This window comes from Podarcis erhardii (genome assembly GCF_964252035.2).
Source record: "Podarcis erhardii genome assembly, chromosome: 3".
NCBI classification, from domain to species: domain Eukaryota; kingdom Metazoa; phylum Chordata; class Lepidosauria; order Squamata; family Lacertidae; genus Podarcis; species Podarcis erhardii.
In genome coordinates, this window is record NC_138507.1 from 111642836 (window position 1) to 111670348 (window position 27513).

The 27513-nt window shown below is 44.0% G+C and overlaps 1 long non-coding RNA gene across 1 annotated transcript; it reads left to right on the forward strand.

Moving 5' to 3' along the window:
- Nucleotides 1–27513, forward strand: LOC309338129. Its single transcript, XR_014154742.1, has 4 exons — nucleotides 1–165; nucleotides 1355–1545; nucleotides 23702–23800; nucleotides 26787–27513. It is a non-coding gene; the product is annotated as an uncharacterized lncRNA (long non-coding RNA).

A 27513-nucleotide genomic window follows, 5' to 3' on the forward strand; every position in this document is an offset into this window, starting at 1 on the left:
TGACCCCAAAGCACTGCTCTGTGGCAAACAGAAACTAACACGGACTTCCGGAATGGATTCTGTTTGACAACCAAGGTATGACTGTGTGGTGCCCTGTGAGAGGCCAAAATTTGACACAATCCCCACCACCATCACCCAGCGCTTGCTCTGCCTTCCCAAAACCAGGTAAGCGAAGGGGGGTTGGGAAGGAGGTATGAGGGCTCCGTCAGGGTCCCCAAAGCTGGGGAAATGCAAAAAAGTGATTGCCATCAGATGTCAAAGAGAACAACAACTACCAGACTTTTAGAAGACATCTGAAGGCAGCCCTGTTTAGGGAAGCTTTTAATGTTTGATGTATTACAGTATTTTAATATTTTTTTGGAAGCCGCCCAGAGTGGCTGGGGAAACCCCTCCAGATGGGTGGGGGATAAATAATAAATTATTATTATTATTGCTAGGCTTTAGGAAGGAGGCGGGAAGGCATGCCCTCGGCTCGGGGAAACTGGTCACACTGCCCTAAATCCCCCTTTGCTGTGTGGTGGTGCTAGAAAAAAATATCATGAGAGACACGGAATGAGGAAAGCGTAGTTTGGGGAGGGGAGGTGGAGCAAGCACTGAACCATCCAAACTACAAGAAAGAAGATTCCACCTAAACATTAGGAAAAACTTCCTGACAGTAAGAGCTGTTCGACAGTGGAATTTGCTGCCAAGGAGTGTGGTGGAGTCTCCTTTCCTTCTTTGGAGGTCTTTAAGCAGAGGCTTGACAACCATATGTCAGGAGTGCTCTGATGGTGTTTCCTGCTTGGCAGGGGGTTGGACTCAATGGCCCTTGTGGTCTCTTCCAACTCTATGATTCTATGATTCTATCCTTAGCCTCACTCTTTAAGCATGCCTGCACGGGAATGGCAGACAGTTTATTCAGTGTGTAACACTACAAAGCCCATGGTGCAAAATTAAATTCCCTGGATATGATAGACACACACTCTTCTCTGATGCTTCCCCTTCCATGACCCACCCCCCTTGCATATTGTTCACCCAACCAGCAAAAAACAACAGTGAGGAATATAGGAGTGGGGTCAAGTGCTGGGCAAGACTTGGAGAACGGACTCAGGGACTGGGGAGATTAACCCCTAATAAAATGTAGAGCTGTGCAAAGCCCCCACTTTGGTCTGGACCCCGAGTCAGATCAGGCCTGGCTCATCCTGGGTCAGATAAGGCCAGATCCAAGGTACCAAATTGGGCCCAGATCTTGGTGTGGATGTGCACAGACTCACTTTATGACTTCCATCTCTTTCCTATGCTGTGATTTTATGAAAATAGAATCACTCAACCTAAGCATTTTCACCCCCAGGTTGCCGTTATTTTTCTCATGTAGGTCCTAAAACCTTGAAAACTCAGGTCAGATGAGGTGAACTGGCAAGTTCTGTCCCAGATTAGCTACCTCACAACCAAACGAGGCTAAGAAGAAAAAAAATCTGCAAGTTTCCCTGCTGTGAATTGAAAGCTACTGAAGAACTCCAAACAAGATCATTTGTGTGCGGAACAAAGGCTGCATTTAGTACCAAGGCACAGTAGCACAAAAGAGTTAATGCCAGAACTTCAGAAAGCCTATTATGAATCTGTGAAATGTCACAACTCCTTTGCAGTCTGCGAAACACTTTATTTCCTTTTCCTTCTAAAACATCATTATGCTTCAGTAGGCATCGCAGAGTTGAAAGTAATGGAATGAGATCAACATCGCTGTTCTTTTCAGCTAGCGCCGCTTTTTCCCTCTGAGAAATTAATCAGGGTGTGTGTGTTTTAATACAGGATTTCTTTAAATACAGCACATTTTATATTTGGCGTTATGTCCTCAATGCAGATGGACTGGCAATATTGTGCCTGGGTCTTAAATAATGGAATGGGATCAGAACTAGTGTTACTTCGAGAATGTAATGCCTCTGAACCTTCTCTTTGACCATGTGCCAGAGATTCTTTAGTTATGATTCCTCCATTGCAGGAGGTTAGACCAGATGATTCTTGGGATCCCTTCCAGTTCTACAGTTCTGTAATTCTTTGCCAGAACACCATTACCAAGGCCCTGCTGATGATAGCACAAACACCATGGCATTAATAGCTAAATAACGCATGTAGTGGGATAAAAACCCATAATCCCAGTTCAAACCCCAGGTAATAGAATTGAATTTCCTGATAAATGGCTGTTCAGTTGACAGCGAAGCTTATCCCCATTTGCAAGGTATTACTTGTCTTTTTCACAAACACAATTGCCACACAAGCATGAATGCTATGCTTCATCTCTCTTGTTTATGAAGCTACATCATGCAACATGTGACCGCAAAGGGCAATAAAAAATGAGAGAGCCATGCAATGGGTGGTGCTTGACTTTTACCAATAATGTACACTTGTATGCACAGCTCTGCACATATGCAGAGAGCTCCTGCAGGTTAATGGAAATAAGGCAGAAGGCAGAAGGGCAATGCCAGTGAATCATTTTGGACAACGAGTGGGTGAACCATCTCTCTGTGTTGTGACCAACAGGATTAGGTCCTGCAATAGTGTTGCCTGTGTAGATTTACAGGGATAGAGGAGGGATCTGGGTTTGCTGGAGGTTCTGGTCCCTGTGTTTGTGGATCTGTTTTGTGAACTGCTGCTGGTTTCTGATCGGGAGGCTGTCTGTAAGCAATGGCAGACCTGTCACCAGCGTGGTGGGGCTTTGCCACTCACCTGAGCTCTGTATAGCTGGGTCACAGCAGGACAGAGAAGAGGGGGGGCTGCAATGGTGAGGCTGGTGTGGTGCAAACAAACCAGCAGCATCAATCTGGAGCTCCTGCTGTTGTGTTTGCACCTTACTTGTTTATTTAATTTAGCAATCAAATGTGTATACTACTCTTCAATAACAGATCCCAGGGCAGCTCGCAGAATAAAATACAAAATAAAAAAACCAGCAAATAATAAAACCAAAATAACAAAACAATATCCTCTCCCCTCCCCACAGATACATTTAAAAGGCTGTTGGATATTAATCAGACAAAGGCCAGGTTGAAGAGGAACGTTTTCACCTGGCACCTAAAAATATATACAGTGGTACCTCAGGTTACATACGCTTCAGGTTACATACGCTTCAGGTTACAGACTCTGCTAACCCAGAAATAGTGCTTCCGGTTAAGAACTTTGCTTCAGGATGAGAACAGAAATCATGCTCCGGCGGTGCGGCAGCAGCAGGAGGCCCCATTAGCTAAAGTGGTGCTTCAGGTTAAGAACAGTTTCAGGTTAAGTAAGGACCTCCCGGAACAAATTAAGTACTTAACCCGAGGTACCACTGTAATGAATATAGAATAATATATAATGAAGGCGCCAGGCAAACCTCCCTGGGGAGTCCGTTCCACTGTCAGACAGCTCTTACTGCCAGAAAGTTCTTCCTGATGTTGATTCGGAATCTATTTTCTTGTACAGAGGTACCTCGGGTTAAGAACTTAATTCGTTCCGGAGGTCTGTTCTTAACCTGAAACTGTTCTTAACCTGAAGCACCACTTTAGCTAATAGGGTCTCCCACTGCCACCACACCGCCGGAGCACAATCTCTGTCCTCATCCTGAAGCAAAGTTCTTAACCCGAGGTATTATTTCTGGGATAGCAGACTCTGTAACCTGAAGCGTCTGTAACCTGAAGTGTATGTAACCCGAGGTACCACTGTAACTTGAAGCCATTGGATAAGGTCCTACACTCTGGAGCAAGAGAAAACGAGCTTGCTCCATCTTCCATAAGACAGCCCTTGAGATATTTGAAGGTGGCTATCATATCTCCTCTGAGTCTCCTTTTTTTCCAGGCTAAACATACCCAGCTCTGTCAACCATTCCTCCTAAAGCTTGGTTTCCAGACCCTTGATCATCTTGGTTGCCCTCCTCTGTACTCGCTCCAGATTGTCAATGACTAGCAGGTGGTTAGGGTTTGCAGGAATGGACCCGGAAGGTTGGATTGAGGGATGTGGTGGGTCAGATTATGCTCACAGCCCAAAGGTTTCCACCCCTGCTGGAGATCATTGGTGCTGTATTTGTCAACCACCTAAGTAAATAAAAAGTTTTGACTATCCTTGGAAGCAACTTGGAAGCAACAGCCTTTAGTTTCAAAACGACAGTCCTCGGTGGTGATGTTCTCCTCTGAGATGCTTGCCCCAAACAGGGATGAGGGCGAAAAGTTCAGCAACACTTGCAAACTTTGACTAGCCACTGTGGGATTATTTCTTTGAAGCTGGACTCTGCCAGGTCTGATGTTAATTACCAAAAGCAGAGGAGGTCAGCAAAGGCATTGACACCTATCTGGAGGTGATGATGCTTAATCATCACCACTTACTGAACACTTGAATTGGTCTGCCAGCTGAAGGAGGAAGCTTACTGAGGTTTCTTGGAGACAATAGGTACGTTAGACCTCCTTGGGACACTTTTTTAAAAAAATAATATTTATTAAAGTTTCAACAATTACAGAAAGAAAAAATAAACATACCACATTAAACAAAAACAAAACAACACACCACAATATAAAAAAGAGGGGGGGGACCAGAAAAATAAAACCCATTAAACAAAAACAAAAATGCAAAAAAGAAAATGCATCAGATCTCCTCATTACCATTCTTTCATTAGCTTATTTCTTTGACCTCCTCACACCTCCCTTTTTTGTATTCTAGGTCTATTATCTATTTCAGCAAATCCTTTCCCTCTTTTAAAATTTTTGTCCTGTAAATTGTCTTAATATAATGTAGCTTTACTTTTCCTCCTTTCACCAATTAACAGCCAGTTATTCCCAAATCCTTTATATCCTTCCTGCTAAAATCATATAATATTGTTCCAACATCCTTCTAACAGATATTAATTTTACAGCGTTTACAGTCTTTAAATTTCCTCCAATCTTCCTCCACCGACTCTTTTCCCTGGTCTCGGATTCTGCCAGTCATTTCCGCCAGTTCCATATAGTCCACCACCTTCATCTGCCATTCTTCCCGGGTGGGTAAATCTTGTGTCTTCCAGTACTTTGCAATAAGTATTCTTGCTGCTGTTGTAGCATACATAAAGAAAGTTCTGTCCTTCTTTGGCACCAGTTGGCCAACCATGCCCAGGAGAAAGGCCTCTGGTTTCTTCAGAAAAGTATATTTAAATACCTTTTTCATTTCATTATAGATCATCTCCCAGAAGGTCTTAATCCTTGGGCACGTCCACCAAAGGTGAAAGAATGTACCTTCGGTCTCTTTACATTTCCAACATTTATTATCGGGCAGATGATAGATTTTTGCAAGCTTGACTGGTGTCATGTACCACCTGTGTATCATTTTCATTATATTCTCTCTTAAGGCATTACATGCCGTGAATTTCATACCTGTGGTCCATAACTGTTCCCAGTCAGCCATCATAATATTATGTCCAACGTCTTGTGCCCTCCTTGGGACACTTTTTGCTGTTTCCTAGAATGTGATTGCGTTCGCCCCGCTTTGGGAGAATCTTGAGGTCAGTTTTAATTTAGAGATAACTACTGGATCAAAAACTATAGCCAAATAGGCTGTTCTATCTCACTTAGCCTCACAGAATGAAAATATCTAGAGTTACCCTGAGGGGAATGAATGAGTATTACACCATCTTAAACTCTGGGCTCCAGATGTTTTCTGGACCCCAATATCTACAATATCAGAAGTTCCAAAATGTGCTGACCCCTTGCCTAGGAAGGGATTTGTGTGATGTAGCTAGCAGCCACTGACGGTTGGGTTCTAGGCAACATCCAGAAGCAACGAGAATTGAAAAAATAAGATGTTCCCAGGATCTATTTCCCACTTTATCAACACCATTTCCAACCAAGCAAGCTTGCTTCTCAGTGATCACAAAGACCTTTGCGTGGACAGGCGGAGTCCCCCAAACCCTGGGTGGCCCCTGTGTGGAATAACAACTCAAGACAACGTGCTATGGGATTAAAATTGGCCACAACTTTATTATGTTTCAGATGTGGGTAGACCTTGGCTCAGACACTGGGCATTTATCCCTCCCAGTCCCCCGCTGGGGATCTGGGGAACATCAGGGTTATCCAGTGTGTCGGGGGGGTGGGCTGGCTCTGGAGAACATATGAACAAGCAGAGAGAAACCACCCCCGTTTCGCCGTCGTCGAAGGGGAGAGCAATGATGACCTCTAGGCATATGGCCAAAGCCTCCCCTCAAACAACCCCTTTAACGGGGAACCCTGGTATCGCTGCCGCAAAGAGTGGGGGCGTGGGTCACTGCTGCACGCCCCCCCCCCATTCAGGGAAGATAGACTAAAGGATTCCGCCCAAGGCCTGATACTGCCAAAGTGGTGACGTTTTGCTATGGGAAAGGCAAACCTGCCAATGCAGGGGAATTCCCTTCCGGCCCTTCAACAGCGACCCTGACGTAGCAGCGCCTGCGTACCGGTGGAGAAAAGGTTAACTTGCAAAAGAAGTCTTAACTGAGGGTGGGTAGGGTGGGAGAAGCTCTGGAGCCAACTGACATTTCCCACGTAATATTTTTTTTAAAATTTAATATCTTTATTGTCATCCTCCCTCTATTGTGTGGGCAGGTAGTCCCTCCCCCTACCTGACCTGATAACCTTGGCAACGCTTCCCCAGGCGGGATTGGGCAACTGACTGAGGTAGGCGGAGACCTCCAGGTATCCCACCTGGGGAGAGGTGAAGCCAAGCCTGTGCTAATGGAGCCGCATAGGGTCCAGGGGCTGCGCGCAACCACGCAAAGGGTGCCCCCATTTAATGTGGGGAGCGGTCATTGTTGCTTCCATCCTCTGCTTTGTAAAGAACTCATCGGTATATGTAAAAGAAAGTGCTGAACCTGCCGCTCTGCACTCTTGTTTTTTTCATTGCCGAAAAGCTAGCTTGTCATGAATCTGATAGAGGCCCTTCTGCTATGTAGAATAGATCAATCATGGCTCCATCAGGGAAAGCGTTTATTTTTGGAACAAAGGAAGGGTAACAAATTGAATCAGAAACTCATCACACTGGAGCCATTGACACTTGTTGTCAGCATGCAGCTTTTACTAAACATGGTAAAGGCTGGGGACAGTTTCATCTGCTCTAAAATTCAGACTGGAAGCATGGTGGCAGTGTTTCCAGAGTGAATCCAGAACCTGCTGCTTTTTAGCAAGTTCTAGTCCAGTTCCAGAAGTAAAGGAATGCCTTCTGTGAAGGGAGGGCGATTGAGAAGGAAAGCAAGGTTGGGGAAGGGCCTACCCAAACCCATATCTTCTTTGGAGGCCCTGTTCTATGTACCACCACCAAAAGAAGAGAAGTGGGTGGCTACCAGGATGGGCAGTGGCACCCCAGTTATGAAATAGCCTCCCCAAAGAGACTCACCCAGTGCCTTCTTTGTGGTCATATTGGCATCATATTATTGTTCACCCATTTTTTTTCCTTTTAAATCTAGCCTGTTTTATGCAATTTCACGTTTAATTTGTATACCGCCTTCCTGTATTACGAAACAGAAGGCAGTTTACAAGCTGAAAAAGCAATGAAATGTTCTCCTTTTATTTCTTGGTGATCTTAATTGTTATGTATTATATTCTCGTGTTGTTTTGCTTGTAAATGTTCTTGTGAATATTTTGCATTATTCTAAACTGCTCTGTGTGTGTGTGTGTGTGCACAGCTTGTTAAATAATAAATAAGCCACCTGGGAATATTTACTGAAGGCCAGATATGTTTTATATGTTCATTTAAAAAAGAAGAAGAGTGGAGCCTATCAATAATGTCCCCCTCACTGAATCAGAGGACTCGGGTTGGTCGCTGGTAACATCCTAAACGTTCAGTTTATTACTGAGCTACAAAGATCATGATCTCGACTTGATATCTTTTGAAACTCCTTCCTTCCCCATCTTTGGGCTGCAAAGACAAATAGACATAGAATCATAGAATCATAGGGTTGGAAGAGACCACAAGGGCCATCGAGTCCAACCCCCTGCCAAGCAGGAAACACCATCAGAGCACTCCTGACATATGGTTGTCAAGTCTCTGCTTAAAGACCTCCAAAGAAGGAGACTCCACCACACTCCTTGGCAGCAAATTCCACTGTCAAACAGCTCTTACTGTCAGGAAGTTCTTCCTAATGTTTAGGTGGAATCTTCTTTCTTGTAGTTTGGAACCATTGCTCCGTGTCCGCTTCTCTGGAGCAGCAGAAAACAACCTTTCTCCCTCCTCTATGTGACATCCTTTTATATATTTGAACATGGCTATCATGTCACCCCTTAACCTCCTCTTCTCCAGGCTAAACATGCCCAGCTCCCTTAGCCGTTCTTCATAAGGCATCGTTTCCAGGCCTTTGACCATTTTGGTTGCCCTCCTCGGGACACGTTCCAGTTTGTCAGTGTCCTTCTTGAACTGTGGTGCCCAGAACTGGACACAGTACTCCAGGTGAGGTCTGACCAGAGCAGAATATAGTGGCCCTATTACTTCCCTTGATCTAGATGCAATACTCCTATTGATGCAGCCCAGAATTGCATTGGCTTTTTTAGCTGCCACGTCACACTGTTGGCTCATGTCAAGTTTGTGGTCAACCAAGACTCCTAGATCCTTTTCACATGTACTGCTCTCAAGCCAGGTGTCACCCATCTTGTATTTGTGCCTCTCGTTTTTTTTGCCCAAGTGCAATACTTTACATTTCTCCCTGTTAAAATTCGTCTTGTTTGTTTTGGCCCAGTTCTCTAATCTGTCAAGGTCGTTTTGAAGTGTGATCCTGTCCTCTGGGGTGTTAGCCACGCCTCCCAGTTTGGTGTCATCTGCAAATTTGATCAGGATGCCCTTGAGTCCATCATCCAAGTCATTGATAAAGGAAGGAGAGAGGGGAGAGCCAATGTAGTATGGTGGGCTGTTGTAAACAGAAACCAAGGTTGGGGGGAGAGCCACCACCTTGGTGTGGACCACCTTAAGCTTGCTGGAGGAAAGGTGATGAACTAAATAAATAAATAATCCAGAATAGCCATCAAAACGCTTCTTGAAAAAGTGGACCCAGGCGTAGCAAGGTCAGGTGGTACCCGGTGCAGATTTTTTTTTTTTTTTTGTCACCCACACCCCACACACATTGATGGCTTGGGGTAGGCTTGGGAGTCGCAGGCAGGTTGCGCTCCAAATGTCACCACCCTCAGTGATGACACCCGGGGCGGTTCACAACCCCCGCAACCCCCTTCCTATGCCTCTGGGTCCAGGAGTGCCCATCGCCCACCCTTGACACTCTCTCTCTCTCTCTCTCTCTCTCTCTCTCTCTCTCTCATTTCTTGCTTAAAAGAGAACAGTAAGTTCCTAAAGGGACACAGGTGGTGGGTGCTGTGGGTTAAACCACAGAGCCTAGGACTTGGTCACGACTGGACCTAATAGTCAGGGGTCCCTTTACCTTTAAGTTCCTAAAATGGCAGCTGTGGGGTTGACGGCCCAAGGATCATCTGAAACAGCAATGGCGCCCAAGCACTGTCTGTGACAATTCACTTCAAAATCAAGACTTTTTTATTCCCCCATGGACAAACACTGTACCATGTTATTTGGCTATGCCTGAAAGGATAGTAAGCGCTACAAATCCTTGCAGGCCTAAGTGTAGCAAAGCAATAGATCATTTCTTCATGCTTGGAGTTCCCACAAGAACTTCAGCCACATGTTATCGAGAAATTGAGTGGTGACACTTCTCAGAAAAGTCCAGTCAAAACATAGAACCACTAATTATGTATTGTGCCTAATTTGTGCCTTGCAGAAGGTATTATTTTGCTTAACTGAGCAAATGCCTATTCCATTATAACAATTATGGATGTTACATGCCATGTTACATGCTGCTAGCTGTCAAATGCTTGAAAAGCACCAAGAGAGGTTCATTGGTCATCATGCGCTCATCTGCAGCTCAGCCTAGCGCAAGGGTGACCTGCAGAACTGGTGGATTCCAACTCCCATTAGCCCCAGCCAGCATGGCCATTGGTCAGAGATTATAGGAGATGGAGTCTGCAATCTCTAGAGGGACCAGAATGGCTGCCCCCAGCCTAGTGGGACATTAATGTCATCCATGGGCACCAGGCAGCTTACCCGGTCTTGGCATTTGTTGCAGCACCCATGATTACGTTTGAAGAAATATCTGAGGAAAGAGATCTTGCAATAATAATAATAATAATAATAATAATAATAATAACAACAACAACAACAACAACAACAACAACAACAACAACAATAATAATATATTACTTATATCCCGCCCATTTGGCCAGGTCTCCCCAGCCACTCTAGGCGGCACCCAATAGAATATTAAAAACACAATAAAACATTTTTTAAAATTCCCTAAACAGGGCTGCCTTCAGATATCTTCTAAAAGTCAGATAGTTGTTTATTTCTTTGATATCTGACGGGAGGGCGTTCCACAGGGCGGGCACCACCACCGAGAAGGCCCTCTGCCTGCTTCCCTGTAACCTCACTTCTCTCAGTGAAGGAACCACCAGAAGGCCCTTGGAGCTGGACCTCAGTGTCCGGGCTGAACAATGGGGATGGAGACGCTCCTTCAGGTACACTGGGTCAAGGCCAGTATGTCACTGCAGCCCAGACATTAAAACTCAAAGTGGTCATATAAGTAAAAAAATCTTCATCAAGAGCCCCTGATGTTTTCTCCTACATTCTGAGAGCGAGGTATATCTCAAATGATTATCGAGAGAGAGAAGTCCTTTGTAGAGTTAATGAGCAAGATTTAAATATCCTGAATAGCTCCAGAAGGGCTGCATTTGAACTTTGAAAGTAACAGTACTGGACAGCATGGTGGGATGGCAATACACACCTGGCCTCCCAACAGCTGAGTTGCTATTGGGTAGGGGCATGGCAACAGGGAGGCCCATGCAGTGCTAACACACCAGTACAGCCATTGCAGGGTGCTCCTGGTGCTGTGTTTACACCACACCAACCTCCCTGCCACCTTGCCCCTCCCAGTGAATGAGAGAGATGAGTTACAACTTAATTTGCTAGCATCCATATAGTCCTTGGGATTATATTGGAGCCCCGCCAGCTCCCATCTTAGCCTGTCCATGTATTGTTGTTGTCTACTAATCATCTTCTTAGGTTGCCTGCTACCATCAGAAGAAAACTCACAGCATCCCTCCAGGAAATTCTATACTGCAGGTCACATGTTATGTCCCTTAAACTAGGGCTGCCAAACATCTGGATTTCCCCGGACATTACCAGGATTTCAAAGGTGTAATTGATGTCTGGGGAAAATTTCAGAAATGTGGTGCTTTGTCCTGGATCATAGGCAAGTCAATCAAAAAAAACAGATACCCTACTCTAAGCCTCAGGAAAAATGCAATGAATATCAAATTTAGCTTCTATTTGACTTCAGTAGGTGATGCTATAATAAAATGTAGGTGTTCGCCCTCCTTCTTTAGCAGCACCCCAAGGCCCATTATAATCAGTGGGGGTCCTTTTTCACTCCTGAGCTGAAGCTGCTTTGATCTTAATGTTATTGTTTTTGTCTTTCTGTGAGCATTTAATTGTACAAGATGTATTTCTGCATTAGCCATGGTAATTCACATTGCTTTCCTTTCTTTTCTTTTTAAATGGCTTTCACACAGAGGCAAACCTGGGATGGAAGGGCAAGAGAATATAATAAACAAGCAATTTTTTATGCCTGTAGCCTTTTCCTGAAGCCCTCTCATGTCTACTTATGAAAACCAGTCTCTCTCACACTTTTGCACCTAATTCTGCCTGGTTACTTGGACTCGGACAGATTAGAATGTTGGGTTTGTGACATCACCTTCAGCTGCCATGGCAACGCTTGGGTTGCCACCTGAGGATTCCACAGCTTCATGAAGGAGGAGACTAAAAGGAAGGAACCCCTTCAGAACAGGCTTTTTTTTTTTAAAAAAAAAAAAAAGGTGATTATTACTCAATTATTAAAATTGATGGTCATTTTCTTTCACAATTTCATGTGTTGCTTACATCCTGCTCTTCCTTCCTGGGCAGCCAGCAACATAAACAGAAATTCAATTAATACAAAATATCAGACGAAAAATCAATCCAACAAAAACTCATATCAAAATATAGTATTCAAAAGCCAAATGCAGATTGAAACAGTGTCAGCAATACAGCGCACCTGGTTAAATCTGTAAGAATTAATTCAGAAACATGGCAGTTTGAAAAAATAGGAGACATTTTATGTAGCAAGCAACAAATAAATGTAACATTTTAAGGGGAGGGGTCGTCTCCTTCTAACTTTGGTGTTTCTACCCCATATCCCCATATCCCCATTTTTCTAACCATATAGGAGAGACCAGTCACTTGTGCCTTTCCCTCCCAGTTAGAACCCTGATGGAAGAGCAGATGCTAATCAGGCGGGAGATTCAGGCAATCTGCCCCACTCATGTGGTTGGAATATTTACAGTCACTCACCTGCAGTATGGGATTCCACCACAAGCATGTATGGATCCCCTACTGCAGGCGACATAAGAAAAGGGGACTTCTTAAGTTTCACAGTCAGCTCCAATGTATCCCACTATGATCTACCCTAGGGGTGGAGAATCTGTGTGAACCTCCAGATTGCTAGACTCCAACTCCCATTGGCCCCAGCCAGCATGGCCAATGATTAGGGATGGATAGTAGTTATTAAGGCAGCAACATCTGGAGGACCAGAGATGGTCCCCATCCATGGTCTATACTGACTGGCAGAAACTCTCCAAAGTTTCAGATAGCAGTCGTTTCCAGCACCACTTGGAGATGCCCAGAATTGAATCAGAACTTTTTGCATGGGAAGAATATGCTCCAATAATGCACAAATATTCCCTGTGCAATTCTAAAAATGCTTTAGAATCATAGAATTGGAAGGGACCCTGAGGATCAGCCTAGTCCAACCCTGTGCAATGCAGGAATATGCAGCTGTCCCATACAGGGATTGAACTTGCAACCTTAGCATTATCAGCACCATGCTCTAACCAACTGAGCTATCCAGGCTGACTAATCAAAAGTGATTCTTGTTGAGGCCAATGGGACTTACTCCCAGGTCAGTGAGTGCTTAGGATCATACTTTACAGCCTACCCTATCCTATGTATGCCAACTTGGAAGAAATTGCATCCAGTGGAGCTAGCAAGTAGATAAGAAGAAGGGACTCTGTCTAATACTGTGTTAGCCCATTGGCCCATCTAGCTCAATATTGTGCATAAAGTGTGGCGGCAGCTCTCCAGGGTTTGGGGCAGGGAATATTCCCAACCCTACCTGAAGATGCTCAGGATTGAATGAGGGACCTTCTATATGTTAGCAGATGCATTACTGCTGAGCTGCAGCCCTTCCCAACATAAGTGTGTTTTCTGTATGCATTTCCTTGGGATTAGGCCTGGGGTTCGCTTCAGAATAGACATTGATTGCCTTCGATGCCAAATCTGACACTTTTACCCTCTTTCCTTTCCAACACCCTTCAGTCGAATAGCATCCATCACTGGAGATAACAGGGGATGAGAAATTAAGAGACCATAAATCATTTTGTTATAAATACCACTCTGCAAAAAATGGCACTTTTCGCAAGGAAGCAGATCAGAAGAATTTGCTTGAGAATTCCCTCCCCTCCTAAGAACATTAAGAAGAGTCTGCTAAAGTAGACCAGTGGTCCATTTAATACAGCGTCGTCCTCTCATGTGGCTAGCCAGATGCCTGTGGAAAGCCTGAAAGCAAGACATGCAGAGTGCAACAGCACTCTCCCTTCTAGCAACTGGTATTCAGAGGCATTGTGTCTCTCACAGCGGAGGTAGAACATAGCCATTGTGACCAGTAGCTGTTGGTTAAAGGTAAAGGGACCCCTGACCCTTAGGTCCAGTCGCGGACGACTCTGGAGTTGCGGCGCTCATCTCGCTTTATTGGCTGAGGGAGCCAGCGTACAGCTTCCCGGTCATGTGGCCAGCATGACTAAGCCGCTTCTGGCGAACCAGAGCAGCGCACGGAAACGCCGTTTACCTTCCCACTGGAGCAGTACCTATTTATCTACTTTCACTTTGACGTGCTTTTGAACTGCTAGGTTGGCAGGAGCAGAGACCGAGCAATGGGAGCTCACCCCGTCGCGGGGATTCGAACCGCCAACCTTCCGATCAGCAAGCCTTAGGCTCTGTGGTTCAGACCACAGCGCCACCTGTGTCCCTAGCCCTTATTTCCACTTGCCCATCCCCGCCTTTCTTTACAGCTCTACCACATGCCAGTGGCATTATTTGGAAAACCTGAAGCAAAATGAAGCTGGCCTGAAGGCAGAGGCAAAGTTAGGAGGGCATATTTCAGAAGGCCATCCTTGAAACCAATTTTACGAACCAGCTCCCTCGGAGCAGAGCACAGCTGGGATGCTGCACCATTTTGCATACAAAGGACCCTCTCGTTCTCTGCATGAACTATCGCACATCTCTTAATAAAAAGGGGAAAGAAAATTGCTCTTCGATGGCCATGATGAGCCCTTGGATGCATAACAACTCCTTTAGCAACTACGATATTGCTAGACACAAATCCTGCCATATTATTAAGCAGTTCTAAGCACCCGAACAATGTAATGGTTCCTTCGAGACATATTATATAACACAAGGTAAAACATTATGGAAAATTGTCTTTAATTTATTCATAGTTTGGGGAATCAGAAGGGAGCACTGAGGAAGTGGAGGGAACCGATACAGATTATGCAGAAGAGCTGCACACTATGTCAAAGGATGCCTTATTTGCTCGCCGTGATGCCTGCTCCATATGTCAAGACATTAGTGGGAAATAGGTAGCAGGAAGGAGCCGTAGCTCATTGGAGGAGAACTTGCTTTGCATGTATAAGAGCATAAGGAGAGCCCTGCTGGACCAGACCAAAGAACCCTTAAATCCAGCATCCTGTTTCTCAGACCAGCCAATCAGATGGCTTCAGAAAGCCCACAAGCAGGCCATACAGGTGTTAGCCCTTTCCCACTGGTGCTCCCTAGCAAGTGGTATTCATAGGCATGCCACCCGTGAACCTGGAGATGGGGTGTCTCAGGTTCAGTCCTCGCATCCATCACAAGTCAACAACAAAAGCTAATGCTATTTGAGGCTGCATCAACAGAAGTACAGTGTCCAGATCAAGGGAAATAATAGTACCACTCTATTCTGCCTTGGTCACACCACACCTGGAGGACTGTGTCCAATTCTGGATGCCACAGTTTAAGAAGGTTGTTGACAAGCTGGAGCATAGGCAACAAAAATGATCAAGGGTTTGAGGAGGAAGCCTTATGAGGAACGGTTGAAGGAGTTGGGTATGTTTAGCCTGGAAAAGAGGAGACTCAGAGGAGATATGATAGCCAACTTCAAATATCTCAAGGGCTGTCTTATGGAAGATGGAACAAACTTGTTTTCTCCTGCTCTGGATGGAAGGACCCGAACCAATGGATTCAAGTTACAAGAAAGGGGATTCCAACTAAACATCAACTAAACTTTCTTTTTTTAAAAAAATAATATTTATTAAGAGTTTAAAGATTACAAAGAGAAAAAAAAGAATTAAACAAATCAATATAATACAATACAAAAACAAAAACAGAAACACTACATAGAACATTGAATTAACAAAACAAAACAAGAACAATTAAAAACACTTCCAATATTTTCAAACTTAGCTTTCATTCACTTGTTTCATTGACTTCCTCACGCCTCCCTTTTTGTATTCCACTTCAGTTAACTGTTTCAGCAATTCCTTTCCATCTTCCTCTGTTTTCTGTCCTGTAATTAATCTTAACATATTCTAATCTTGTTTTTTCCCCTTTTAATACATTAACAATCTATCTGTACCTAGTTCCTTATAACATTTCTGCCAAAGCCATATAACTTCATTCCACCATTTTCCTAAAGCTCATTAATTTTACAATATTTCTGTAAATAATCTTTAAATTTTTCCCAGTCTTCTTCCACCGACTCTTCTCCCTGGTCTCGGATTCTGCCAGTCATTTCCGCCAATTCCATATAGTCCATCAGCTTCATCTGCCATTCTTCCCGGGTGGGTAAATCTTGTGTCTTCCAATACTTCGCGATGAGTATTCTTGCTGCTGTTGTTGCGTACATAAAGAAAGTTCTGTCATCAACTAAACTTTCTAAGGGTAAAAGCCGTACAACAGCGGAACAGTCTGCCTCATGAGGTTGTGGATTCTCCTTTCTTGGAGGTTATTAGCAGAGGTTGAGTGGCCATCTGTCATGGAGGCTTTAGCTGAGATTCTTGCACTGCAAGCAGTTGGGCTAGATGACCCCTGCGGTCCATCCCAACTCTACAATTCCATGATTCTGTTATTCTTAGTGGTCCTGCCAAACCTCTCTCCAAACTGCTTGCTTATAACTTCCCAGCCATCTTCAAAACGTCTGTTCAACTGGGACAAGGTGTACTGACACGTGCATGTAGAACATGCAATCTGTGCCCAATCCTTGCAGCCGTAAGGTATTTTATTATTCAAATTGGAACACCATGTCCACTTTCTGCCTCCACCACAGTGTGATGGCTACGAGATATTCTCACAAATGTACTGCTCACAGGATGACAGATTTCCAAAAATGCAAAAGAACGATATTTCCTATCTTCTCCCTTCTTCTCACTGACATGTTAATTGGCATGCCAGATAATGAAGTCATCAAATTATAATAATTTGGGGGGAAATCTATTATTGACTCATCGTGCTGCATACTTTATATGATCTGCCTATGCTAATTACTTGTACAGATCCTGCAGCTAAAAAAAATAAATAGTGATTCAGTTTTATTTTATTTTTAACAAGGGACGGTCCCTGCTTGCTCTCCTTACCAACCACCCTGCTATTTCCCCATATTAACTTCCTAGAGTTTCCCCTTTCCACCCCATGCAACTACCGATCTTGCTTTTCACCTTCTCAACCCCATTTCTGAAGCTACTGCTCTCTTCTATTCTGCAGCCTTGCTTTACATCCTTGTTTTTACCTTCACCCCATGTCCATCCCTTCTTCCCCTCCTTTTGTGCAAACCCCCCATGCACACAAAGCAGCCCCAAAGTAACCTCCTGCATCTTGCTCCTCCCCCCCCAGCAACTACAAAGCACCCTTTTCACCTTCTGCCCAGTTGTGAGGTCACCATCCTCTCCTATTCTGCAGACCCTCTCATGACCCAGCTTTCATCTTCAGCCCCATCCCCATGCTTCCTGCTCCCTCCCACCTTTTCACCCCCCCCCAATTTCCCCCATCGTTGCCATTTTTCTTCTTCTCTCCTTGCTTTTTCAGCTTTCATGGGCACACAGATTACCTCCATTTCCATGCCTTACAATACGATACGATGCGATAATACAATATGATAATCTTTATTGTCATTGTCCCATACAGAACAACGAAACTGAAAAATCTACATAAGACATTCAAAAACCAACAAGCCTGCTATCCCAGCCATCCCAAGTTGGTTAGCCCCCTAAAAACTCTGATACCCCATAATTAAATACAATATACTCCCATAGAGACTCCTTAAAGGTAAAGGTAAAGGGATCCCTGACCATTAGGTCCAGTCGTGACCGACTCTGGGGTTGCGGCGCTCATCTCGCTTTATTGGCCGAGGGAGCCGGTGTACAGCTTCCGGGTCATGTGGCCAGCATGACAAAGCCGCTTCTGGCGAACCAGAGCACGGAAATGCCGTTTACCTTCCCACAGGAGCGGTACCTATTTATCTACTTGCACTTTGACGTGCTTTCGAACTGCTAGGTTGGCAGGAGCAGGGTCCGAGCAACGGGAGCTCACCCCGTTGTGGGGATTCGAACTATCAACCTTCTGATCGGCAAGTCCTAGGCTCTGTGGTTTAACCCACAGCACCCCCCGCATCCCTTAGAGACTCCTTACACTGTGTTTAAAACCAAAATCACATTTGGATAGAAACTGTTTCTCAGGCGGCTAGTCCTAGTCTTTATAACCCTGTACCTTCTTCCAGAATGCAGAAGCTGAAAGAGATCATTTCCGGGGTGCGTACTATCCTGCGCTACCTCTGCAGCTTTTTTATGGCACCTGGAAGCATAGATTTGATCCAAGGTGGGAAGAGTGCACACCCAGTGCTTTTTTTCTGGGGGGACGCATACCCCTAAACATTTTGTGAATCTAAGTTTGGCCTCATTGAGGGGCAGTATTTCAATATGCGTAGGAAATTTGAGTACCCCTAAACATTTTTTTAAAGAAAAAAAGCACTGCTTACTCCTATTGTGCAGCCTCCCTTTTTACACATTTTGTGCGCACACACACACACAGACACACACACACACAATTATCATCTTCACCCTTTTCCCTGCCTCCTCCTCCCTCCGTTTTCAACTCTCCCTTACAGACAGAGAACCCTGATTCCGATCACCGGGTCGCCTCCTCTCTGCTATTTTCCACTTCCCTTTGTGCACACCCTATGCTGGTCAATGTTACGGTATCTTTTTGAATCTTTAAGACCAATCCTGTCAGTTATCGTTTTCAGTTTGAGAAAGTGATGTTCGTGTGATGGATGTTGGTATGTATATGAGTGTTTGCTTGTTAATAAAATATCTCTTCTAAACTACTACACTGAATCTGGAACTTCATGTTGTAAACTGCATACAGAGTGAAATGCATTGTGAGAAGGTGCAAATATTATTATTATTATTATTATTATTATTATTATTATTATTATTGATGCAGAGCCCTCAGATGTTGCATTGTAGTGAGGAAATTGCCTTTTCCCTCTCAATTTCCTCCATCCCTGCTTTGCTCAAAGTTCAGCTTAAACCACTACTTGCCCCCTCTCAGTGTTCCATCCTTCTCACGCTTATGCCATGGCCACTGTTGTCGTGCAATCTGCCTTCTCTTCTGCTGCCCTACCCAGCCCCGACTTCACGAAAATTGAGAGTTGTGATGCAGCACTGCAAATCCTCCTTACATTTTTAAGCAAATAAGAAGAAAAGCTGTCTCCAACCACAGACCTGAGTACATACCCTAATAAATTTAATGAGCTATAAGAATGTCATTTTAGCCACCAAAGTCCAACTGGAAGATGTTAGAAAAACCGAATTCTTCTTCTTCTTTGCCACTTGGCTGAAGTGACATTTTCAGGAATGTTGTTAGCAAGAATCCTGTGTGTTGTGATTTTATTATAACCAAGAAGGACCAATAATGTAACACAGAAGTAGAGACAGGAAGAGGACGGTGTGATCCAATTTAAATTTAAATAATGAAATATTTTCTCCTCATGGTGGACAGACTAAAAGTTCATGTCCTGCTTATAAATGTCAGCATTTCTTCCTGCACTTTAGCAGTTTCTCTCTCTCCTTCCTTCCTTCCTTCCCTCCCTCCCTCCACCCCCCACCCCAATAGCTGGTAGGTTACAAGCAATACATTTTTGCTATCTGAAAAAAGGTTTGACACGGCTGTCATCCCGTTGAGCTGACCTGTGGATGTTATTGATCCATTCGCTCATTTCAATTTCTAATCCACCCAATCACAAAATGCCTGGAGCAAGTGGGGAACATTTAAAGCAATGAGCCGATAAATAAACCAGTTGATAAAAAATACCCCATTACAGTACAAAATACTGTGCACTGACAAAACACACTATTTGCTTATCTCAAGAGTAGCTAATGTGAAGTCCTCTAAGTGATGTAGACTACAACTCCCATCATTCCTGGTCATTGGGCATGCTGGATGGGATGGATGGGAAGTGTAGTCCACACAAGTTCTGAAGCATGGTGTTATGTACTGAAGTTCTCACCCTGGGCCAGCAGGGGGATACTGTAGATAGTTCAGGTCCACATATGCAAATAAGGGATTGAAAGTGACGTTCAGTGATTGGATAGTTACAGAAAATGGTTACTGTTGCATTCTAGTGGAGCTCTATATAAGCAGGCTGGCTGAACCCTTCAGTTCAGTTCTGTTCTGGCCTGTGAATAAACAAGAGCTGTTTGAAGAATCGCTGTGTCGTCTGATATGTTCACCCACAACTTAACAGATCCCATGTTGGCTACCCTTGCACTACGCCAAACTGATATGTTCACCCACAACTTAACAGATCCCATGTTGGCTACCCTTGCACTACGCCAAACTACCACAGCAGCAAGGGTCCTGATTGCTAAGCATTGGAAGACACAAGATTTACCCACGCTGGAGGAATGGCAGACGCAGTTGATGGACTATATGGAACTGGCTGAAATGACTGGCAGAATCCGAGACTTGGGAGAAGAAACAATCGAGGAGGACTGGGAAAAATTTAAAGACTATTTGAAAAAACATTACAAGTTGTATGAATGTTAAAAAATGCACTTTTTAGAAATTCTTGCTTCAGCATCGGTAAATTGATGAAATGGAAATTAAGGTACAAGAAGTCAAAGGTGGAATAATGAAATAACTTTATTATGTTTAAGTTAAAATATATAAGATTTGGGTTACAATAGTTTTGAAATTAGGCAACATGATAAAATGAAAGATACAATAAGCTTTGAAATAAGTTAACAAATTGCTGATGTTTTGTATTACAGAGAATGCAGGGTTTGGAGGATGTGGGGAAGTCCAATAGATGTGTTGGAAAAAAGGATTATGGAAATTTGTAATTTCTCTACTGTATTTTTCTATTTCTGTCTTTATCTCTTTTTTCTGTACTTCATAAACTTAATAAAAATATTATATATAAAAAAAAAACCTGCTGACTGAGTGCAATGACCAAATCACCTTTCATGGGACCAAAATCCTGCAAAAATGAACATACGATGCTGACTTACACTGTCATGTGTTTGGTCTATTGGAAGCCCAATATTCTGCTCTGAAAGCAATACATCAAGGTCTCTGGTCTTTCCCAGCAGTGCTGCAAGAGATCATTTTCTCGGAAAAAACTGAGAACGAAACCTGGGACCTTCTACCAGCAAAGCAGGCACCATAACACTGAGCTAAATGCCTTCCTCCCCAAAAGTGCAAGATTCCAATATTTATGTATGCAACTACGACGGCAAAGTTATTGATTGCCAAAAATTGGAAAAGCAGCAGCGTCCCAACTAAAACAGACGGGTTATCTAAAATGATGGAATACTTCCACATTGCCAAACTAACAGGAAGTATAAGAGGAGATATGGTACAAAAACTGAATGAGTGGGCTATCTTTAAGGAATACATCAAAATTTATGTGGAAAAAGTAGAATTTCTGACAGATATTGAGTGAATCCAGAAAATGATTAGAGTGAAAGCAGGGTAAAGTCAAGATAGAAGAAGAGATTACAGAAATAATGAAAAGCGTTTAAGCTGGTTGGAAAAATAAAGTAGCGAAACAAGAACGGCTGGAAATCAAGTCACTTGGTGGGTATCCGTGTGGGGTAGGTGTGTAGGTATGTTGATATGTACAGTATAGGTAGGTATTATATAGAGTAATGTAGGTATGTTTTACATTATGAAAATGAGATAGTGTGTTATGTATGTGTATTGTGTAAATGTATATGTATATGTATGTGTTTTATATGTCAATAAAATTTAAAAAATGCAAGATTCTGTTTTGTAGAAGAGATAAAAAATAAAAAAGCAAATTATTTGTGCTTTTTCTGCTTTCCCTTCCTTTGCTCAGAGTTTGGCATATGCAGAAGAGATTATCATTGTGCAATAGCTATGATAGGCTTGCCATATTTCAAGTGAAAATCCGGACACAAAAGCTTTTTTTGCAAAATTTCAAAAAACAACAACAACACAAAAAACCACAACAAAACACCCCACCAAGTTTCTGAACTATTTTAAAGGAATTTCACCATAATCTACACTTCCGACATCGGTTGCCATATGTCCAGATTTCCCCTGACATTTCAAGGACATTTTGCCTAGACACTGTTACCAACGACTGAATCCTGGATATGTCCAGGAAATTCTGGACATATAGCAATGTCCCATACCTAGGACGTAGGAGGGGGGAAGGGTGAGGTTGTGGGGAGGTTGGTGCCTAAGCTATTGAGACACCCCCTCAACATGTGTAGGCTAGTACTTAGCCAAAATAGTTTGTAGCTTTGCCACCCCAGTAGAAGGTTGCAAGGTGGCTGGGAGTAGGGGCATGAATGGACCTCAAAGTTCACCTTGTAACTGTATCTGTGCATTTTAAAAAATAAATCCAATATATTTCTGAGTAGCTCTGTGTCCTTTCCCCTCCAATCTTTGAATTTTGAGCTATCCTATAGAAAACAAAGCTCTGTTCTCCTATATACTATACATTTTAGAAAGTGTTCTATTTGTCCATCTGTTTGCTATAGGTGTGGCTACCTCTCAATGTACTGTCACCAAACTTGGCATAAGGGTTTCCACAGTCTTCATTGATGTTCAGATGTCAAGCACCATATTGATTCACGATGTTGGACCAAAATATGACATTGGCATGTTTTTACCTTTTTTATATATAGGTGAAGATGTCTCTCGAAATAACTTTGCATGAAGTGGGAGTGGCAATTTACATCAATGTTTGGGTGCAATTTTGAATCAAGATGGCAGGACAAAATGTGGCTTTGGTGTGACTTTGCCCAATTTTTGGCATCATGGGGCAAATTCGCAAATTGCACTATCCATTTGAAAAACACAATAATTTTTGGTTTCTACAAATTCCCAGGCAGTGCCAGACAGCCCCCGCTACTTCACCATACTGGGGAATCTAGAAATGGCTCTAACATGTCCTTCTTTTGACCAAAGTGGATGGAATTTACAGGCACAGTAGCCCCTCCAAGTTGGATTAAGCGTGTAAAATTGCAAACAAATAGGTCCAAGGGCAATTGTGGTGGAAGCAAAAGGAATTCACTTTCCTCCATAGTTTATGGGAGGGGGGAGAGGAAGTCTGTCTCTTTCTTATGCTTAGGAGATGAGCAAGCAGTGTGTAGTCCTACTTGTACATTTAAAAAAAACTTTGCAGCTTCACAACAGCCCTTCCTTTCCAGTGCTTCTGTCCTCCAGTAGACATTATAGGCTTGAAAAGGTCTTACACTTCTTTAATGGACTTTATAACATGGGGCTTTCCAAAACACTGTCTGTGGAGTTCTGAAAAGCTCTGAATTGTTGTTTTCCATAAAGCAGAGCATCACCGTTTGTTTGTTTGTTTGTTTGTTTGTTTGTTTGTTTGTTTGTTTGGAAAAAAAGAAAGCTTAAATGAAGCTTTTAACTTTCAGAACTGCAAGCATTCCACATCTGGCAGAACACTTATTGGATTACAGGCCCAGTGCATTATGGGGAACTCCTTGCTAAGCCTGGTTCCCTCTGCTAGGCCTAAGGCACCCCAAAATAGAGGAGAGTCCCTACCACATAGATTGACAAGATAGCAAGACGAGAGAACCCCTTCCTGCTGCAAAAGTTGGGAGTCTGGAGAGACGGGATTATTAAAATGTATTTGAAAGAAAGATTGAGTTTTGTGCTCCCGGCATTTGCTGCAAATACAGTCGCTTCCGATTTGCATCGTGAGGCAGCAGAACTATTTCCTTGTAATTATGTGAACGTCAAAGTGATTGGCAGGGGGAAACGGGCTGAGCTGCTTTGTGACAGCACACCTGCCTGCTTGGTCTGCTGCAGAACGAGGATCTGTCACTGGCGGTGGACACTCACTCTCAATCCTTAGTTCTCCGAGAGGCGGTTGCCATGGATACAACCCAAAGATTGCCTTTGTTCAATATGAGACTTAGTCTTGATGCCTTGGAATCAGAATTAGGATAACATTGCGTTCAGGTGGGGGGAATCGTTATCATGCAATCTGCCAGCCCAAATATCAGCCCCTTGTTTTTGTTTTGTTATTAAGGACACGTTGATAAAGGGCCTACCTGTGCTCCAGAACCAATGCCTTCATTCTATGCTAGACACATGGAGATGGCTGCTGGTATCAGGACATCTGTAAAAGGTGAGCCAGGAATGCAGGAACCAGAAACTAGGAATCAAAGTTCAGGAGACACACAGGGATACACCAGATAAAGAAAGACCTAGGTGGTCAGACAAGGTCCCAAACCGAAGAGGAACTTCTGTGTATCCCTTCCTGTCCAGGAGGACCCAATGTGTGGTGCCAGACCAGGGTCTATATCACAATCAAAAGGATGTTTCAAGTTGCAGGACTGGGAGTTCATCACATGGGGCATCTATTGAAATTGCAACAGCAGGGATCATTCAGTTTGTAACTTGAGTGTTAACTTATTGGTAAGTCAAGCAGGAGAGGTGTGCATTATTTTAATGTTTATTTATAAATTGTTTGGATGCCACCTTTCTGAGCACAGCCCCTCCAGAGCAGCTGACATCACCACAAAATAGTACATCTATAAAATCCAATAGTAATAGCAAGGGAATTATAGCAAGGGGGTTTGCCATCCTTTAAAAACCAAAGCCACTTAAAAAAAAATCCATATAAATTAACACCCGGCCAACGGAGTCATCGATGTTAAAATAGCCAATTCTGAAAAAAACAACCACTGGGGATAAGCGGCCCAAAATAGACCTGTTTTCAAAGCTTGCTTAAACATGTACAATATTGTAAGTCAGGTGGAGCCAGACTCAGTGACAGCAGTCGTGGCAGGTGCCCATTGTGACTCATAGGAAGGAAGGCAAAGAAAGCAACAGTAGGTAGGGCCTAAGCCAATGACAGGCAGAATCGCCATCTGACTGGTTGTGAACAAGAAGGGAGTCTGCTTTGGGGAGGATAAGGCAGATTGAGGTTGGTGGGACACTGCCACCCCATTCAACCTAATGGAACAGCCTCCACTGCTTCCAAGGACCACATGCCAGTGGTGTTGCAAAAATGGGCGGAGCAGCAAATGTAAATTTTACCTTTGTCCAGTAGGTTAATTCAATAGTGGCCACTCTCCCAGCTTCCCCAAACACCAGCCTTTACCCAGAAAGAGCAGGAAGGAGTGAGGCATGGTGTCAGGGACTGACGAGATGAGGAGGAGTGGTGGAAGCCACCTGAGTGTCAGGAGCTCGTCTTACACTCGAGTAGGACCCTGGCAGAGACACATGTCCGACTGACATGTTCTCTCCCTGCTGGTCAATCGTTCGGGAGCTTCAAAAGCTTTCTTCAGCCCGAACATCACAGCGACCGATGCCAACAGACACCGGCACACTTAGGGATCCGCAGAGTTTGGGCAGTTTGCGTAACAGACCTCAGCAACTCAGCATTTTGGCTAATCTACTTTATTTACATATAAACACACACGGAGCACTGCAACATGGCTCCCTCTCTCTCTAGCATCAGACAGCAAAGAGAAAGAACAAAGGACAATAGTCCCACTTCACGGAACACAGTAACACAAATATCCTGTCTCCGTCACTTCCCACTCTGTGGAGTCAAAACATACACCGTCATGTGATAGACAAAAATCCCATGACCGCACTCATGGAGCAGGAATTCTAACACTAAGCCCCCCGGGGGAAGCACAGAGGGAGAGGATTTGGATCCTGGCTTCTGGTGGTAGGAAACCAGCCACACCCAGAGGAGGGGATGAGCTGGGAAGTACTGAAGGCAGAGAGCTTGAGAAATAGTGAAGAGGAGGAAACGGGCAAGGAAACAGGGCAGGGACAGGAATCAGACTTGGCAGAACCACTCTGATAGCTTCTCTGCTGACAGCTTGCAGCCCGCCCTTCCAGAAGAAGGCATTTGTTGCACATTGCCAGGCAGAGAGCCAAGCAGACACAGAGAGGGTCCCTTGGGGATTGCCGTAGCCAGAGGAAGGGGCCTGACATAGAGGGTTTGGGAGTGAGGAAGGGGGAGCTAAAGGCAACAACTGCTTCATCAAGACAGAAACAACCTTCAGAAGCCTCTGTGTGTTCTTTGTTCCGCTTTCCTTAATAATCATTATACAGGGGTACCTTGGGTTACATACGCTTCAGGTTACACTCTCCGCTAACCCAGAAATAGTGCTTCAGGTTAAGAACTTTGCTTCATGATAAGAACAGAAATCAGGCTCCGGTGGTGCAGCAGCAGCAGGAGGCCCCATTAGCTAAAGTGGTGCTTCAGGTTAAGAACAGTTTCAGGTTAAGAACAGACCTCTGGAACGAATTAAGTACTTAACTCAAGGTACCACTGTAATAGTAATAACTAGCTGTAAGCTAGCCAAGTGTTTCACTCACTTTCTCTGATCTACAAGCAACCTGCTCTCCTTGTCGGCTTCCTGACGCATGGGAAGATTGGGCCAATGCAGTGCAGTGTTGGGACAGCCCAACAGGATGCTGGACTATGTGGGCCATTCACTCGTCTTATGATCTTTAAAAAAAGGTAAAGGACCCCTGACAGTGAAGTCCAGTCACAAACGACTTTGGGGTTTCGGCGCTCATCTTGCTTTACTGGCCAAGGGAGCTGGCATTTGTCTGCAGCTTCTGGGTCATGTGGCCAGCATGACTAAGCCGCTTCTGGCGAAACTAGAGCAGCGCATGGAAACGCCGTTTACCTTCCCGCTGGAGCAGTACCTATTGATCTACTTGCACTTTGACGTGCTTTCGAACTGCTAGGTTGGCAGGAGCTGGGACTGAACAATGGGAGCTCCCCCCCCCCCCACCGTCTCAGGGATTCAAACCGCCAACCTTCCAATCGGCAAGCCCTAGGCTTAGTGGTTTAGACCATAGCGCCACCCGCTTCCCTTATGATCTTAACCCCTGGTCTAAAGAATGGGGTTCCCACAATGCCACTGAATTCAGAATCTAAGGCCATAATCCTTTACTCAATTGCCTGAGCAGATAGACATGTATAGGAGTGCAGTGTACACTTTCCTACTTGTGCCACCGAAACCAAGTACAGCAATCCTAATTAGATCTTGCCGTTTCCATCCCAAGACGCTTGGAAAGAGACACGATGTAAACCTTCGGCCATATCTATATCTACTTACATCAGCATACATATTTTTTAGGGGGAAGCGACGAAGCTGCAGTTTGCTCACATTCATCCCTCGGGGGATCCAAACAGTAAAGAAGATAACCGTCTGGAGGAAGTTGATTTTCCTTAGAGCACCCTAAGAAAAGACAGCACCAGGTCGCTTCCCCGAAAATTGCACATATAAAAAAACAGAAGACTCTGGTTGCTGAAAACAAGGCAACAATGTCAGATTCTCAGTCTACTTCACTGCCCCCTCCAACCCCTGCTTGAATGCTTCATCTCCCAGAAGACCAACTAACTCCAATTACTTTGCCAACAGCTGCCACTGAAAGGGGAAAAAATATGTGACAAGCTTCAAAATATTTCCTCTCCTTTGGCGTTTTCAAATTTTGAGAGATGGGCAGAAATTGGAGGCCCTGTTCACTGAATCAATGTTGTGCCAAGGAAAGTCTGGGCAGTATTGTTCAGAAATTCCTACATTCTTTTTCTCCAAAAGTTGAAGAAGGGAGAGAAAGTGGTTGTGTGGATTTGTGGCTCAGCGATGATCTGGCTACAGCTTCTTTAAAAACACAACACTTAATTGAATTTCCTGCAAGGGTCGCCCGGTTTTTTTTCCTCAGTTGTAAGACATTTAATTAAATATTGTGTATGGGTAGCATCATCATCACATATTATATTTAATACCCATCCTTCACCATAAGGTGTCAGAGCAGGTTACATCTAAAAAAAGATGTTGCAGTATAATAAATCAAGCGAAACAA